The 15913-nt window shown below is 41.7% G+C and overlaps 1 protein-coding gene across 1 annotated transcript in view; it reads right to left on the bottom strand.

Annotated features, from left to right (window-relative positions):
* Window positions 1-10407, bottom strand: part of LOC119659183 (rho guanine nucleotide exchange factor 18) — a 120115-nt gene extending 109708 nt beyond the window's left edge. Inside the window, exon 1 of the mRNA XM_038067146.1 lies at window positions 10008-10407. The gene's annotated coding sequence lies outside the window, so the exon portion shown is untranslated. The remainder of the gene's footprint in view (window positions 1-10007) is intronic.
* Window positions 10408-15913: the final 5506 nt, after the last annotated feature.

Genomic DNA, 15913 nt, shown 5'->3' with positions numbered 1-15913 from the left:
AAATGGATGACGGCCTTAAGATACGATAAGATTCGACAATAGAATAGAACAGAATTCGTTAGAAAACGACTATAAATTCTCACAAGGCAGAAAAGAAAACGCCTGCTCAATGCAAATTGTTACTGAGATCAGCAGACGGCAGCTGGGAAAGAAGAGATGCCGGCGTCTGCAAAACATCTGAAAAAAGTATTTCTCCCCTACTTACCTGAGACGGACTCAAGACCTCCAAAATTATCCATGGCTACGTCGAAGTCAAAATTTTCATGTAAAGCCAAATAAGTTGCTCAAGACTTTAAAGAGCAAGTGGACTTAAAAAAGCTCCAGGGCATGACTTAATCACCGAAAAAATTTGAAGGAATTTCCAACAATCGGAATCACTCACGTGATTCTCATATTGAACGCAATTGTTCGTCTCGCCTATTTCCCCAAGGCTTTGGAGGTTACAGAAGTTACAATGGTTCATAAATATGGGAAGTACCAAACGCAGGTTGCCCCCTACAGGTCCCTAAGCCTGCCACCCATCTTCGTGTTCGAAAAACTATTATTTTCAAAATTTTACCACTTCTAGTGGAAAACGAAGTCATTCCTCAGCACTAATTTGGCTTTCGAGAAACCCATGGTACAATCGAACAAATTCAGAGAATCGTTTCTAAGATAAGGCATTGGACAATGTGTGGCACGAAGGTTTGGTTTTTAAAATAAAGAAGCTGCTTCATTGGAGTGCAAATTCATTGTGAAATACAAAAGCTCCACGTCTCGCGAGTACAGTATCCAAGTTGGAGTTCTTCCTCTGATCTACCAACTGATTCTAACTTGATAACTTCAAGCACTACAAACAATACAGTTTCTGGATTTGCACCTGAATTGACGACTAATGTCGAGAAAAGATATTGAAAGAAAGGCAATGCAAATGAAGCCGAGAAAAACATACATATATTGGCTTTTTACCAAAAATTCTAAATTGGGACTCGACTACAAATGGCTGCTCTACAAAGCCGTCATAATGTCAACTTACGGAATTTAGCAGTCGGAAAAGAACTAGGTGTTTTTCCTTATCCTGTAAATATTTTTATTTTTTCCCCCGCATAGAATTGTTTAGGAGACCACGTGCCTCCTTCCCCTCCTCCTCGGTGCTTGTACCTAATTAGTTAACCTATCTTAAACTACCCCAATTTATATCGAAGCTTTTTAGCTCTACTAATTACGTAATAATTAATTTACTGATCCTACCCATATTTTCCACTTCTTTTTATTTTTTTATTATTACCTGCTGCATAGCTTTTTTACCAGGGTCGTTGCACAGTTTCCTTTGTCGTGATTTAAGGTTACCTGCCTCTCTTCGTTGATGATGTATATGCGCTCTGCTGCATCTAAAAGATGGGGTTTCCGTAACCGCTTTATAACATTCACATTGTCCATCGTTAGGGTATGCCCCTCTTCCACCATATGCCTTGCAACCATTGACTTGATGTTTCGAGGGTCGTCACTTTTTCGAAACCCTCAGCTGGGGGCGGAGCGATACTGAGCGCAACCTGCCACAAGGCCAATTGGTTGCAATTTTGGAAATTGAAAAAAGAAGAAATTTGTCATTCAAGAAATGTGGACTCCTCTCTCTTAGATCGTTTTTTAAATAAAATTTTCTTTTAATTGATTTGACATATTTATGAAAAAGGTTTTTTGTTTGTTAAGAACAACGATAATAAATAAGTTATAATTAAATAAAATAAAAACTAATGAAGTTTTATTCGCGAAAAGAACATGTCCGACGGCATCCTTGTTTATTTCCACATACACAGTTGCAGGCAAAGAGATTAACCTTCATAACGACAGGCGATATCAGTGAGCGGAAGACCTGTCTAACGAAATCAACTTCCTTTTCAAGTGCTATCTGAAAATACTGATATTGAGCAGCCGGAATGACAATGAAGTTCCACTTCAGTAAGAAATTTTAGATACAAATGAACAGGGAACGTTGGAAGATATAATGCATTCAGAGTTTCAACCTTTTCACCAAATTCTATATCAGCAGGTGTAACCATTTCTGAAAAAAGTACGGGTGATAAACAGACAAACATACAAGCCTTTAATGCAACATGACGATGCCACTGCATTGTATTCCAGAATATGCTAAAAAAGTGTTTGGATTCTTGAGTAACTCCAGTAATATGAGCCAGAAATTGCCCTCCGCTGTAAACTCCCTTGCACAACAAGATGACGATAACCATCAATAGGCTAATTAATGCTGTGGAAATACCTCCTTTCGGGGCGTCATAACTTTTGAACGGGAATGAATGCCTCCATTTTCCTTCACCGTATTCTCTTTATCCCCTCTCCTTCCGGGGATAGCGCTGACAAATCAAACTTCATATGGTAATATCAAAATACCCCCTATTTGAGAGAGGGGACGTGACCGTTGCGATTATTAACGGGCTTTGAGAGAGAAGATCTCCTGTTTCTTTATTCATACCCTTCTTTCTGCCTGGGGAGATGGGGTTCAAAGTTCAACCCTACCCTTCTGACCTGCAAATATAGCTTCCAACGCGATGACGGGCGTAGTACTTTTCTAACTGGGTTAATGAGGGAGATCTTACTCTTGCACACCCTCCATCGCTTCTCTTTAACGTGGTAGGGTTGAAAATTAAAAGACTAATATGATGACATAACAAACACTTTGAAGGGCCATACCTTTTTAAAGGATAGAATAGGGACTGTCTCTATCCCTCAGCATAAACTTCGCAACCTTGCAGGTCCACCTAGTGGCGAATTACAGCCACGCGTATAGCGTATAAACCTTCTCAATTACAAAATAAATGTATGTACCAATTTTCATAGCGATCGGTTGAACGGTTTCGGAGTCAATCGATCATAAACGAATATTTATACCCATCACTCCCATTTTTAAAGTTTTGTGTGGAACAAAACCTTATAAGAATCGAGTCAATGTCTGTCTTTCCGTCTGTCTGTCTGTCTGTCACATCCGATTTATTCGGAAATGACTGAACCGATTGTCAGGAAAATTGGGAAGAGCGTGTGGTGTGTTGTTTCCTTTACATGTAGCTAGTGATGCCATTTTGTGCTAAGTTTAAGGGGGGTTCCCCAAACATGTGAATGGAGGGTGCAAAGTTTTTTTTTACAGAATATGGCCATGTGGGGTATCAAATGAAAGGGCTCAATTAGTACTTTTCGAAACTGGTATTCCATATTTGATATCGGGTAAAACATAGAGGAGTGAGGGCTGAAAATATGACCTCCAAAAAGTGTAAAAAATCTCGTTCTCGGAACCTATTCAACCAAAAAATCTGAAAAAACGACGTGTATCTAAACGAAATCTAGGCCTGAAAATATATCCAGTTTCGATAGCCGCACAGATAAAGTTAATAATAGCATATTAGCATATTCTAGAGATTTACCCAGAAACCCCCCTTAAGTTTATGCTAGAACTACAAAATTTGGCACTTTGGGAAGTTTGAAGGAAATCCAACTATTATTAACGAAGTTATAGAAGGTGAAACTTTTACATTTTGTATCAATTTCTTGTATTCTAAACCGTGTACGACGTCATCATAACATATCAATTCGTCAATACCACAACAAAGTGAGCTCATGTGAATTGGAGGTCGCAGGGAAACATTTCGTTTTAGTTTTTTAATCATTTATATATCAATTACTCGATGTATATGTATGAATATGTAAATGAAGCTTTGGGGTAGTGCCTAATTCAGATAAATATCTTTGTACATTGAACAAGTGGTATTCGGTATGCTTTTGTGCACGAAGTAAATCGGAAATATGTGCACAATCAATTTTATACGTGCATATTTAGTACAGTATTCGGTACTAGGCAATGTTTGTTTGTTTACAGTGAGGATAATATCTACGTCTGTAATATGTACGTATATCTTGTCGTTTGAAAAAATATACAGGAATATTTTGGGTTTTTAGCCATATTCCAATGGAAAAATACGTGTAGAAAGTTTCTCACATAAGATCAACACAAAATCTTTATACCCAAAGCGCTAGCTTCCGGTATTCCGACTTGTTATACAATGAACAATGAATTATATAATTGACTATGAAACGGATATTATAATGATCTATTTGATATAAGTATGTTCCATTAACCCTTGCATTTCTCTTGATCGACAAAGAGCAGGCTCTGGATGATCCTGCAACATCCTGCGGACGAAGCTCAAATCCTCACTCAACCTCTTCTTTCATCGCATTCGAGAAGGCTTTCGGCGTAAACTTGGTGTTTTTAAAAAAATTGTAGCATCGCCTGTGTATTGAGTTTTAAATCACAAACTTCTGCTTTCATCATTATCAAGGGTTTATCTCAAAATTACTCTGAAAATAAAGTTTTTTCCAATTTTCCTCACAGCCACATATACTTGAATGACAATGCGAAATTAGCAATAGAGTTTTTGCTGTAATTCCGAAAAGTCTATAATTTTCATTAATTAGGAACATAACAGATTCCAGTGCTGCTTTTATATGCGGAACCGAAAAGAATTTGCAGAAACCATAACAAACTTTGCCTTTGCAGAAAAATTATGATAGTGCATCAAGCGTGACAGTAATTTAATTGCGATAAGAATAGAAGAGTTTTTAGAAATTCTCAATAACAAATTCTCTCCTCGTGTCAGCTCAAGGTTCGAAATAAATTATTCTACAACTATTAAAGGGGAGGCGAGTGGAAGTTAAGTGCTGTTAAAATAGGCCAGAAGACAAAGTAATCACGAAACGAATATTTGAAAATTAAGAACAAACAACTGGTGCTTCGGGCCTTCACTTGACTTTGATTCTGCAAATCACAAAGGTGGTCAGATTTGACAAATTTTTATTAATTTTGAAAGAACATCATCATAAATCCTCAACGGCGCAACAACCGATATCCGGTCTAGGTCTGCCTTAATAAGGAACTCCAGACATCCCGGTTTTGCGACGGGGTCCACCAATTCGATATCCCCAAAAGCTGTCTGGCGTCCTGGCTTACGCCTTCGCTCCATCTCAGGCAGGGTCTGCCTCGTCTTCTTTTTCTATCATAGATATTGCCCTTATAGACTTTCCGGGTGGGATCATCTTCACCCATACGGATTAAGTGACCCGCCCACCGTAACCTAATAAGACGGATTTTATCCACAACCGGACGGTCAAGGTATGGCTCATAGATTTCGTCGTTATGTAGGCTACGGAATCGTACATCCTCATGTAGGGGCCAACAATTCTTTGGAGGATTCTTCTTTCGAACGCGGTCAAGAGTTCGCAATTTTTCTTGCTAAGAACCCAAGTTTCCGAGGAATACATGAGGACTGGCAAGATCATAATCTTGTACAGTAAGAGCTTTGACCTTATGGCGAGACGTTTCGAGCGGAACAGTTTTTGTAAGCTGAAATAGGCTCTGTTGGCTGACAACAACCGTGCGCGGATTTCATCATCGTAGCTGTTATCGGTTGTGATTTTCGACACTAGATGGGAAAAGTTGTCAACGGTCTCAAAGTTGGTGTTGACGTTGCCACCATATATTTTGTCTTGCCTTCATTGATGTGCAGACCAAGATCTCGCGCCGCCTTGTCGATCTGTATGAAGGCAGTTTGTACGACTCGGGTGGTTCTTCCCATGATGTCGATATCGTCAGCATAGGCCACTAGTTGGGTGGACTTAAAGAGGATCTTGCGTTTACCTCAGCATCACGGATCACTTTCTCGAGAGCCAGGTTACAGAGGACGCATGATAGAGCATCTCCTTGTCGTAGACCGTTGTTGATGTCGAATGGTCTTGACAGTGATCCTGCTTTTATCTGGCCTCTCACATTGGTCAGGGTCAGTCTAGTCAGTCTTATTAATTTCGTCAGGATACCGAATTCTCTCATGGCCGTGTACAGTTTTACCCTGGCTATGCTATCATAGGTGGCTTTAAAATCGATGAATGACTGTTGTCCATATTCCAACAGTTTTTCCATCGCTTGCCGCAGAGAGAAAATCTGATCTGTTGCTCATTTGCCTGATGTGAAGCCCCTTTGGTATGGGCCAATGATGTTCTGGGCGTATGGCGCTATCCAGCCTAGCAAGATAGCGGAGAATATCTTATAGATGGTACTCAGTACGTAATACCTCTATAATTGTTGTACTGTGTGATATCTCCCTTTTTATGTATGAGACAGATAATGCCTCGTTGCCAATCGTCAGGCATTGATTCGCTGTCCCATACCTTGAGCACAAGTTGATGAACCACTTGGTGTAACTGGTCGCCTCCGTATTTAACCAATTCGGCTGTAATTCCATCGGCTCCTGGCGACTTATGATTTTTTAGCCGATGAATTTCACGGACTGTTTCTCCTAAATTTGGTGGTGGCAGTATTTGTTCGTCGTCTTCAGTTGACGGGATCTCCAACTCGCCGATGTTCTGGTTGTTCAGTAGCTCATCAAAGTACTCAACCCATCACTCCAATATGCCCATTCTGTCGGAAATCAGATTTCCCTCTTTGTCTCGGCAGGATGAACATCGAGGTGTATAAGGCTTCATCCTGCTGACTTATTGGTAAAACTTCTGCACCTGGTGCGGTTGCTCCCTGTACTTTTCTAGTTCACAGACTTGTTGGTTCTCCCAGGCTTCCTTTTTCCGTCTGTGAAGTCGCTTCTCCGCTCGCCGGAGTTCGTGATAAGTCTCTGCGCGTGCCCGCGTTCTTTGAGAATGCAACATTACTCGGTATGCGGCATTTCGTTCCGTTGCTAGCTTACATTTATCGTCAAACCAGCCGTTCCGACTTTTTTTGCGGCTGGGGCTAAGTATGTTTGTGTCAGTATCAATGACAACGTTCTTCAGATGATTGTGAAGATCATTTGTTGATGCTTCATCTCCAGGTCCTCTGTTGACTACGGTTATTGCGGCATCCATTTCCCTCTTATAGGTGTCGCGGAGGGTTGTGTTGTGGATGGCTTCAGTGTTAACTCTCACCTGATTGTCAGAGGGGATTCTAGGTGGTGTTGTTATTCGAGCTCCGAGCACCATGCCAATGAGATAATGATCCGAGTCTATATTGGCCCCCCTATATGTTCTGACATTCATCAAGGCTGAGAGGTGGCGGCGTTCGATCAACACGTGGTCAATTTGGTTGAAAGTGGCCCCGTCTAGAGAGGCCCATGTATGTTTGTGGACCACTTTCCGCGCAAACCAGCTACTTCCAACAACCATTTCGTGTGACACTGCTAATTAAATAATCCGCAGTCCGTTATCATTTGTATTTTTTGGCTGACTAAGAAACCTACTCCGAGCACATGGTTTACTGGATGACCACTATAATATATGGTGTAGCAGCTCTTCTCCAGTAAACCGGTCCCTGTCCAACTCATCTCCTGTAACGCTATTACATCAGCCCTATATTGGGACAGGGTATCGGCTAGCTGCTCATCAGCTTCATCTCCATTGTTATTCCGTTGTCGTTGCCGGGTTCGTCGTTGTGTAATCCGTCCAGTCCGAGGCTCCTGTTGTGGCTTCGTAACAAGTTGTTTTCCGTGGACCAGTTGGTACAATTTGTCCAGTTTTTAGGCGGGAGAGACTCGCCTTCATCCTTCTCCATCTGCAGTTTTTCGTTAAGAAAGAGCTTCCAGCGGTCACCACGTGGAGGTGGAGATAGAGTTTGGTAGTAGAGCTGTTGGTGTTGGTTCAGCAGTCATTTCCCAGGTTTTATGCTCCATCGTGGGTACCAATCCACGTTTCGCCCTGGGACCTATACTACCCTTTGACCACTACGCATTCATTACAGGGTAAAATCGCTTGAAACTTTATTTTTTCACTTCTTTTAAAGGTTTTGGGTAAAAACAAACGAACCCCTAATAATATAGGTTTACTGTCTGTTCATCTTCTTTTCGGTACGAAAAATCTTCTAAAAATTGTCGCCAGTGAAACCACTCCCTAACTCTTGTTCTCTTCGCGACGGAACCACCATAAGATATTACTTTTAACTGCCTTCCTGGCACGCAAACATTTCCCCAATTAGAATTTACGGTGCTACCGTCCTTCCCAAACGTTTCCTTCGAACTCTTCCTTTTCTGTGTGGATCCAGAACAATGCAAAATTTATGCTCTCCCGATCAGGGAAGAGGATTCGCGCTCATTCTAAATGTACGTCATTTCATCCGGCAAAACGTCGATCAACATCATTTCAGTTATCGTGTAAGTGGCATTGTCTAAGATAGTTCTGAAATCACAGCTTACTCTTAAGGTGGTACCCTTGTAAACTGCACTCATTTAATGGGCATTGCATGCGGTATCCACTGCCTAGCCTAAGATCCATCCACTAAAAGGAAGGAACCACATCATGATTCTGATATGAACGGTCGTTTCCTTATAATATTTGTTTTGTCCTCGTTCACTTCCTTAAAGCAGTAGTTGCTCTCGATGAATACAAGTCAACATCCAAGAGATGTTTTGTAGCTATAATCGATGTAATCGATGTAATTCACAGTCGTGGATCGGCGAGGTCATGATTATATGTAAAATTTCACAATATTCATCCCAGTATCTAAGGGTTAGATGGTCATGGATACGCGCAGCCAAGTATCAGCAGCGTAATACCTCTAAATCAGCAGCCAAGTAACTCGATACACCAATCGTTGCCAGATATTTCGTTATTAAGTTGAATTGGCCAAATTAAATAAATTTTGTACATTAATGGTGATCACTGCGCAATACTTACTAGTACTACCCTTTCCGTGGATTGCCTGTTCAGCTAAAGCAGTGAAAAGTTTGATGGTGCCAATGGTTGATTTGGCTATATGGAAGCCGAATTTTCGGGGTACAAGGCTCTCTGTAGCAGGGATCGATTTGATACATATTTTTCGCTTTACTATTTTCTTCATAATATGCAATAGGTAGATATATCTGTACGAGGATGGTCTACCAAAAAGTTTACTAGCTTTTGGCAATAACACCAGCCTCTGTGGTTTCCACACCCCTGGAAAGAATCCAGCCACAATTTCTGATCATTCACTGTTGCACTTGAAGTTAGGCTTGTGTGTGTGTGTTTTTGGTGGGGGAGAAGTCCTTTATGGCCTCTGGGCGCTCAGACCGTGATACCACGCTTCAATTCACCCGACTAACAGAATATCCTGGATTTCGTCCTGCTGAACGTTGCCTCGCCAACGAAAGAACTATTCATGTCAAGATTAGTGTACTCTACCACTACCGAGAATATTCTGGCCTACATCAAAAGCAAGGCCAACTGACTCTACAGACCGAGTAATAGCTTTCTTTAAAATTATGTGTCCCCACAACTTTAATACTATCCCCCAATCTTCATTATGACAACAAAGGGTCTTTGTCACATCTTATCAGAGGAATACGCTTTTAGAAAGATTTCATCGGAAGGCTTTGTTCATCCTCCGTTTCCACAGGCATTGCCGACATTTGGAGCAATTCCACCTGTCACCGCCACTGAAGTCTAGGGAGTAATAGAACGAATGAAATCAGGGAATGCAGCAGGACCTGAAGTCATCGCGTCTGAACTCGGGAAAGCGAAGAGCTGGGATTCAACGCTGTGGCTCAGTGAATTCTTTAATCGGTTTATTGAGGAAGATAGAAAACCATCCGAGTGGCAAAAAAGTGCCACAGTTCTAATATCGAAAAAGGAAAGGTGTTCCTGTAGAATCTTTAAATTTCCGGTTGCTGTGCCGTACCATGAAGACTTTTGAACGCAATCTTGACAGCCGCATTCGCAAAATCGTTCAAATAACCGTGAAGTTTGTCAAGAAATGCGGAACTACTAACGCAATACACGCTGCCCGGTTACTCATGGAGAAACATTGCTGTTTTTATATTGCGTTTCTGGATCTGGAGAAAGCAGTTGACGGTGTGCCACATGAACTCATGTAGTATTTTCTACGACAACACACAGTGTTAGAAGAACTCCGCAGCATTCGGTATTATAATTTGTTTTCCCTTTGTACTGGTTTAGATAGGAGGTTTGGAATTGGAAGCTATCGGTGGGGTACTAACAATTTTAAGTCTAACCTGTGTCCTGTTTTTCTTGAACTGCGCCGGGCGAAACTAAATTCGTTTTTGCCGCTGTCGCTGTTTTCATTGATGATGGTGCTGCTACTGGTACTACTTCCCGCTGGCCTCCTCCTTTCTGTCTGCTTGGCTGACTTCCAGTTGAGTACTTAATTTGCTTCTTCTCTTCTTTAAGGGTTCGTAGCTCCTCCTGAAATTGGGGAATCAGCGCATGTTGACACTTCAGTTGATGCACCATAGTGGCCTTTTGCCCCTTAAGCTCTTCCATATGTATATGAAGGCTGCCCTCAGCTTGTTCTGCCGTGCCTCTGATGACTTTCCTATGGGTTTCATTTTCATTCTTTCGGCGGACATCCTGTCCCCAAGTCCTGGCCTTCCTATTGGCTACTGAATGTTGAGTTTATCCTGAAACTAAAGAAAAATTGTAATTAATTCTTTTTCCATGAAAACCGTTCCCCAAAATTTCTGAGATACACTGTATACTTGCTTCTGCCGAGAGTTGATCCACTTCACTTTTTTTTATTTTTCAAATACACTAACGACAATCAGTTGTCGCGCACCGTGTCTCCTTTTTATGATGCATACGTCTGTTCGCTGCGAATATCGGCACAGGATGTCATCCTCTCGAATTCCGCTTCGACTTGCTCAGAGCACTCTAGATGTACTCCGCCACTACCGAAAGCCTTTTCAAAATCGATGACGAGCGCGTAAATGTCAATCCCATTATGACAGTCAAGATAAGCGTCTGTCCGTGATCTTAAGGATCATGCCCGTTTCCCAATTTTTGCAAAGATTTCAAAACATGTGGGAGCTGTGGAAAAATTGTAGGAAGTACAAGGAACAGTCTAGCGGCTTTACTCCAGTTGGGTACATTGATAATCGAATTGATTTCACTTCACTAGAGGAATAGACCATGTTCGCATGTCGCGATGGCTCGCTTTTCTTCCATGAGAGGTTCCAAGCATCGAAATACTACACCTACAAATAGCAAATGTGCAAAAGTTGCGAAGTTTCCTAAAATGTTCGAAAGTACTTGCAAGAATGCCATAGAAAAATTTTGTTATTCAAAGAGAAATGATATATTACTTTTACTATGTAATACAACATATAACAATTTCTTAAGGCAGTTAAGCACCTATTTCTGGGTGACTATTCTTCAATTAAAAAGTTGGCCGATAATTGATTGACGTAAGAATAATGTCGGTCAGTGCAGAAAATATAAATTATTTTGTTTATGTAGCTAATGCAATCGCAGAGCATAATCCAGAAATAAACAAAAATCTTTCTCAATTTGGGGCATCTCGGATTGGTTTATGGTATGGAATAAATCATGCATACCGCCGAGATAGCTGATAAATCCATAAAGTCATAATTCAACTGAATTGCAAATGAAATATTGCATATATGTAATATACGAGTACATACAAAAATTTCATACTTATCGGTTACGGAGTGTTTTAATCTGGGTTCAAGTAGTGCGTGTTATTTATTGTTACTTTATGATAAACGGCAGGAAACTGAGCTATCACCTTCAAGCATCTTTTAAAAAAATTGGTTTAAAATGACTTCTGTCAAACACGAATTAGATTTGTTATTCATAATGACCCCCAATGGTTCTTTGAACAGATAACATAATGAATACTAGCAAATAAGTTTCTTTCGATTTGTTGTTATGCCAAATTGAAGATCATAGGAGATGCGCGATAACGGTAGATAGGTTCCTACTTTACATTGGAATTCCCCATGTGCATATTGATAGGGCATTTCTTTTCATAATAATGAAATTTCACTGGTAAACATAATTGTTAATTCATTTTAACACATTATGTACATACATACGTATACTTTCCTGCAAAATTTCGTGGTTCTAAGATAAACTTAACAGCGGTTTCACAGTCAATTACTACAAATTATAGTAATATACTATTATTAACGTTATTTTAGGGCATGGAGAGTATTTCGGGACCTAGCCACCATATAGTGGCAGCCTTTTCAGAATTTTTGGTTGGATAGTTTCTGAGACTTGGTCCGTGAAAGAAATTATCACTTCCACTGTATCCGTGAGTTTTGGTGTTAATCGCTACAACCGTTTCCGAGAAACATGCGTCTGACAGACAAACAGACAGGCAGATATAGTTCCATCATCATCAACAGCGCAACAACCGGTATCCGGTGTAGGCCTCCCTTAATAAGGAACTCGAAACATCCTGCTTTTACGCCGAGGTTCACCAATTCGATATACCTAAAAGCTTTTGCCCCCCCCCCCCCCTGCTCTACGCCTTCGTTCCATCTCAGGCAGGGTCTGCCTCGTCTTCTTCTTCTACCACAGATATTGCCCTTACAGACTTTTCGGTCCGGATCAACCTCATCCATACGGATTAAGTGACCCGCCCACCGTTACATATTGAGCTGGATTTTATCCACAATTAAACGGTCAAGGTATCGCTCATAGATTTCGTCGTTATGTAAGCTACGGAATTATCATGAAGCGGGCCAAAAATTCTTCGGAGGATTCTTCTCTCGAATGCGGCCAAAAGTTCGCAATTTTCCTTGTTAAGAACCCAATTTTCCGACCAACACATGAGGACTGGCAAGATGATTGTCTTGTACAGTAAGAGCTTTGACCCTATGGCGAGACGCTTCGAGCGGAACAGTTTTTATAAGCTGAAATAGTTGGTTGTCAACAATCGTGTGCGGATTTCATCATCGTAGCTGTTATCGGTTGTGATTTTCGACCGTTGATAGAAGAAATTCTCAACGGTCTCAAAGTTGTAGTCTCCTATCTTTATTCTTCCCGTTTAATCGGTGCGCTTTGACGTTGCCACCACATATTTCGTTTTGCCTTCATTGATGTGCAGCCCAAGATCTCGCGCCGCCTGCTCGATCTGGATGAAGGCAGTTCGTATATCTCGGGTCATCCTTCCCATGATGTCGATATCGTAGTTGGGTGAACTGAAAGAAGATCGTGGCTCTCGCATTTACCTCAGCGTCACGAAACAATTTTTCCAGAGCAGGTTAAATAGGACGCATGATAGGGCATCCCCTTGTCTCAGACCGTTGTTGATGTCGAATGATCCGGAGAGTGATCCAACTGCTTTTATCTGGCCTCGCCCATTGGTCAGGGTCAGCCTAATCAGTTTTATCAATTTCGTTGGGATACCGAATTCTCTTATGGCTGTATAGGCGCCTTAAACGCGATTGCGGCACAAAGAAAATCTGATCTGTTGCTGATTTGCCTGGAGTGAAGCCTCTTTGGTATGGGCCAATGATATTGTGTGCGTATGGGGCTATCAGACCTAGCACGAAGAATACCTTATAGATGATACTCAGCAACGTGATACCTCTATAATTGCTGCACTGCATGATATCTCCCTTTTTATATATGGGACAGATAATGCCTCGTCGTCAGGCATTGATTCGTTCTCCTAGACCTTGAGCATAAGTTGATGGACCGCTTGGTGTAATTGGTCACCTTCATTTTTAACCAATTCGGCTCTAATTCCATCGGCTCCTGGCGATTTATGATTTTTCAGCCGATGAATTAAACGGACTGTTTCTTCTATACTTGGTGGTGGCAGTATTTATCCGTCGTCTTCAGTTGGCGCGACCTCCAACTCGCCGATATTTTGGAGTGATGGGTTGAGTATTTTGATGAACTCAATCCATAACTCCAATATGCCCATTCTGTCGAGAATTAAATTTCCTTGGTAGTCTCGGTAGGATGAGTATCGAGGTGTGTAAGACCTCATTTTACGGGCTTGTTAGTAAAACTTCCGCGCTTGGTGCGGTTATTTAAAGAAGTCCACCGAGAAATTATCGATCCCAAAGCACGAAGATCTGTTCAAAAAAAGTAGTAGTATAGAGGAAAGAGCAACCCAAAAAGTCGAGACCCGACTTCAAATGGAAACGTCACAGCCAACAAAGGGATGACAAAAGCGTGTGAAAAAAGTTTTTGACGATCAAATTTTACATCAACAGGCTCAAAGGAAAAAAAGAAGTATCTCCCATGAGAGCACTGGCCATTGTTGGACAAAAGGCGCCAAAAGACAAAGGGATCCGAGCCCAAGCTCTAATGTCCAGTTTTCCTAAAAGGAACGAAGCGAAATTGAGAGAATACTTCGGAAGCGAAACTGCCAAGAAGCCCTGGTGATAACAGGAAAAGCGGTCATATCCTACGCTAACATTCTACATAAGGCAAAAGCAGATCTTGCGACAATTTGACGCGAATCAGGCGAACATAAAAAAGGGGGACTACTATTCGAATTATCGAAGAAGAAGAAGAAGGATCACGACCTCTTACAAAGAACATCGAATCTTCACTCGGCGAGCCACTGTCCGCGTTAGTCGGCCAATAGTTGTGATAGAGTGCAAAGATCTTGGCGAGTAACCACCAAAAAGGAAACCTGCGAAGAACTCCGAGACCAATTGAAACTAGAAGACGTACAAGAAACGTGTATTAAGAGCCTAAGACGAGCATACGGCGGAACGCAGACAGGGACTCTTATTATGTCTGCTGGGTCAGCAACGAAAGCATTGTCTGCGGGTAAAGTGCGCGTAGGAGGTCGCGTGCAGGCTACATGAGCAAATTTCCCTAAAAAGGTGCTTTAAATGCCGTGGAAACGGACACATGGAGAAGGATTGAACTAGCACCGTCGATAGATCGAAACTGTGTGAAAATGTGGAGGAGAAAATCATTAGGCAATTGACTGCACCAAGAACCCTCACTGTCTCCTATGCACGGAAGCTAAAGATCGCGATTATAACCACATAACACGCAGTACCAGGTGCCCCGCCTACAGGATTGCGTTAACTAGCTTACATAAACGAGAGTAATCCAGCTGAATTTAAATCACTTCTAAGTTACTCAGGACTTGCTATCACAAAAGTATTCGAAAAGGAAATGGATGTTGCTATTGCCAGTGAGCAATACAAAAACCGTCCACTAAGGCGTTTGGAAACGCTGTGGTGTGGGCCTGCGGAAAACGAGTTTGGCGACAAGCAATGGAGCACTGCGAACTCGATTTTGGGGGGATTAAGATCGACGACCTCTACATTTACAGCTTTTATGCTGCACCAAGTATCACAATATGAGAATATTTGGGTTAGTACGGGACGACAAAGAGCACAACCCCAAGATTATTGCTCGGGAAAAGAATGAAAGGAGAAGAATCCTACCCGAGGAGCTCTCTTGCCTAAACAGCACCCTGACCAATGTCGGAAACGTAAACACTTTCAGACGTTGAGTACTAGACTCCATCGTGGATCTTACTTTCGTTAATGACTCGGTGGTCAAGCATATGAACTGGCATGTTAGTGATGAGTATACGCATAGTGACCACCAGGCGATATAGATCACATTGATGAACGACCTAGAATAATAAATGTCAATCTGAAGAGACCCGAACCAGGTTAGTCAACAAGATCACTTGATGAGGATACATTTCTGGAGGTATCGCGGTGGCGTACAGAGTTTTCTGGAATGGCTGCAGATAAGGCGTCGCAGTTGTCCCAACAGATATATCGAGCATGCGATGCTCCCATGCGAAGACGTATGCCCACTCAAAAGCGGAATCCCAACTGCGAAATGCCATATGGAATGCTTGAAGGCTAGAAAGCAAAGTCAACACCGAAGAAAAACACGGCGGAATATGAACAACAGTATCTCGAGTATAAAAACGCGCGTAAAAAGTTGCAATAGGCCATCACGAAAAGTAAAACGAAAAGTGGCTCTATAATGAGGCAGTCTCTTGGGGAGGTGCATATAAATCGGTTATGTCGGTAGTAAAAGCTCTCCTTATATTATGTGCCCCAGATTGCTGCGGGAGATCTTTTCGACACTTTTTCCCCAACATCCGAAACACTACATACGATCCCACTAAATGCTAAAGATGTTTCTCTAGTAACCG

The sequence above is a fragment of the Hermetia illucens genome, chromosome 1 (genome assembly GCF_905115235.1).
Source record: "Hermetia illucens chromosome 1, iHerIll2.2.curated.20191125, whole genome shotgun sequence".
Taxonomy (NCBI): Eukaryota; Metazoa; Arthropoda; class Insecta; order Diptera; family Stratiomyidae; genus Hermetia; species Hermetia illucens.
This window is presented reverse-complemented; position numbering and strand designations above follow the sequence as displayed.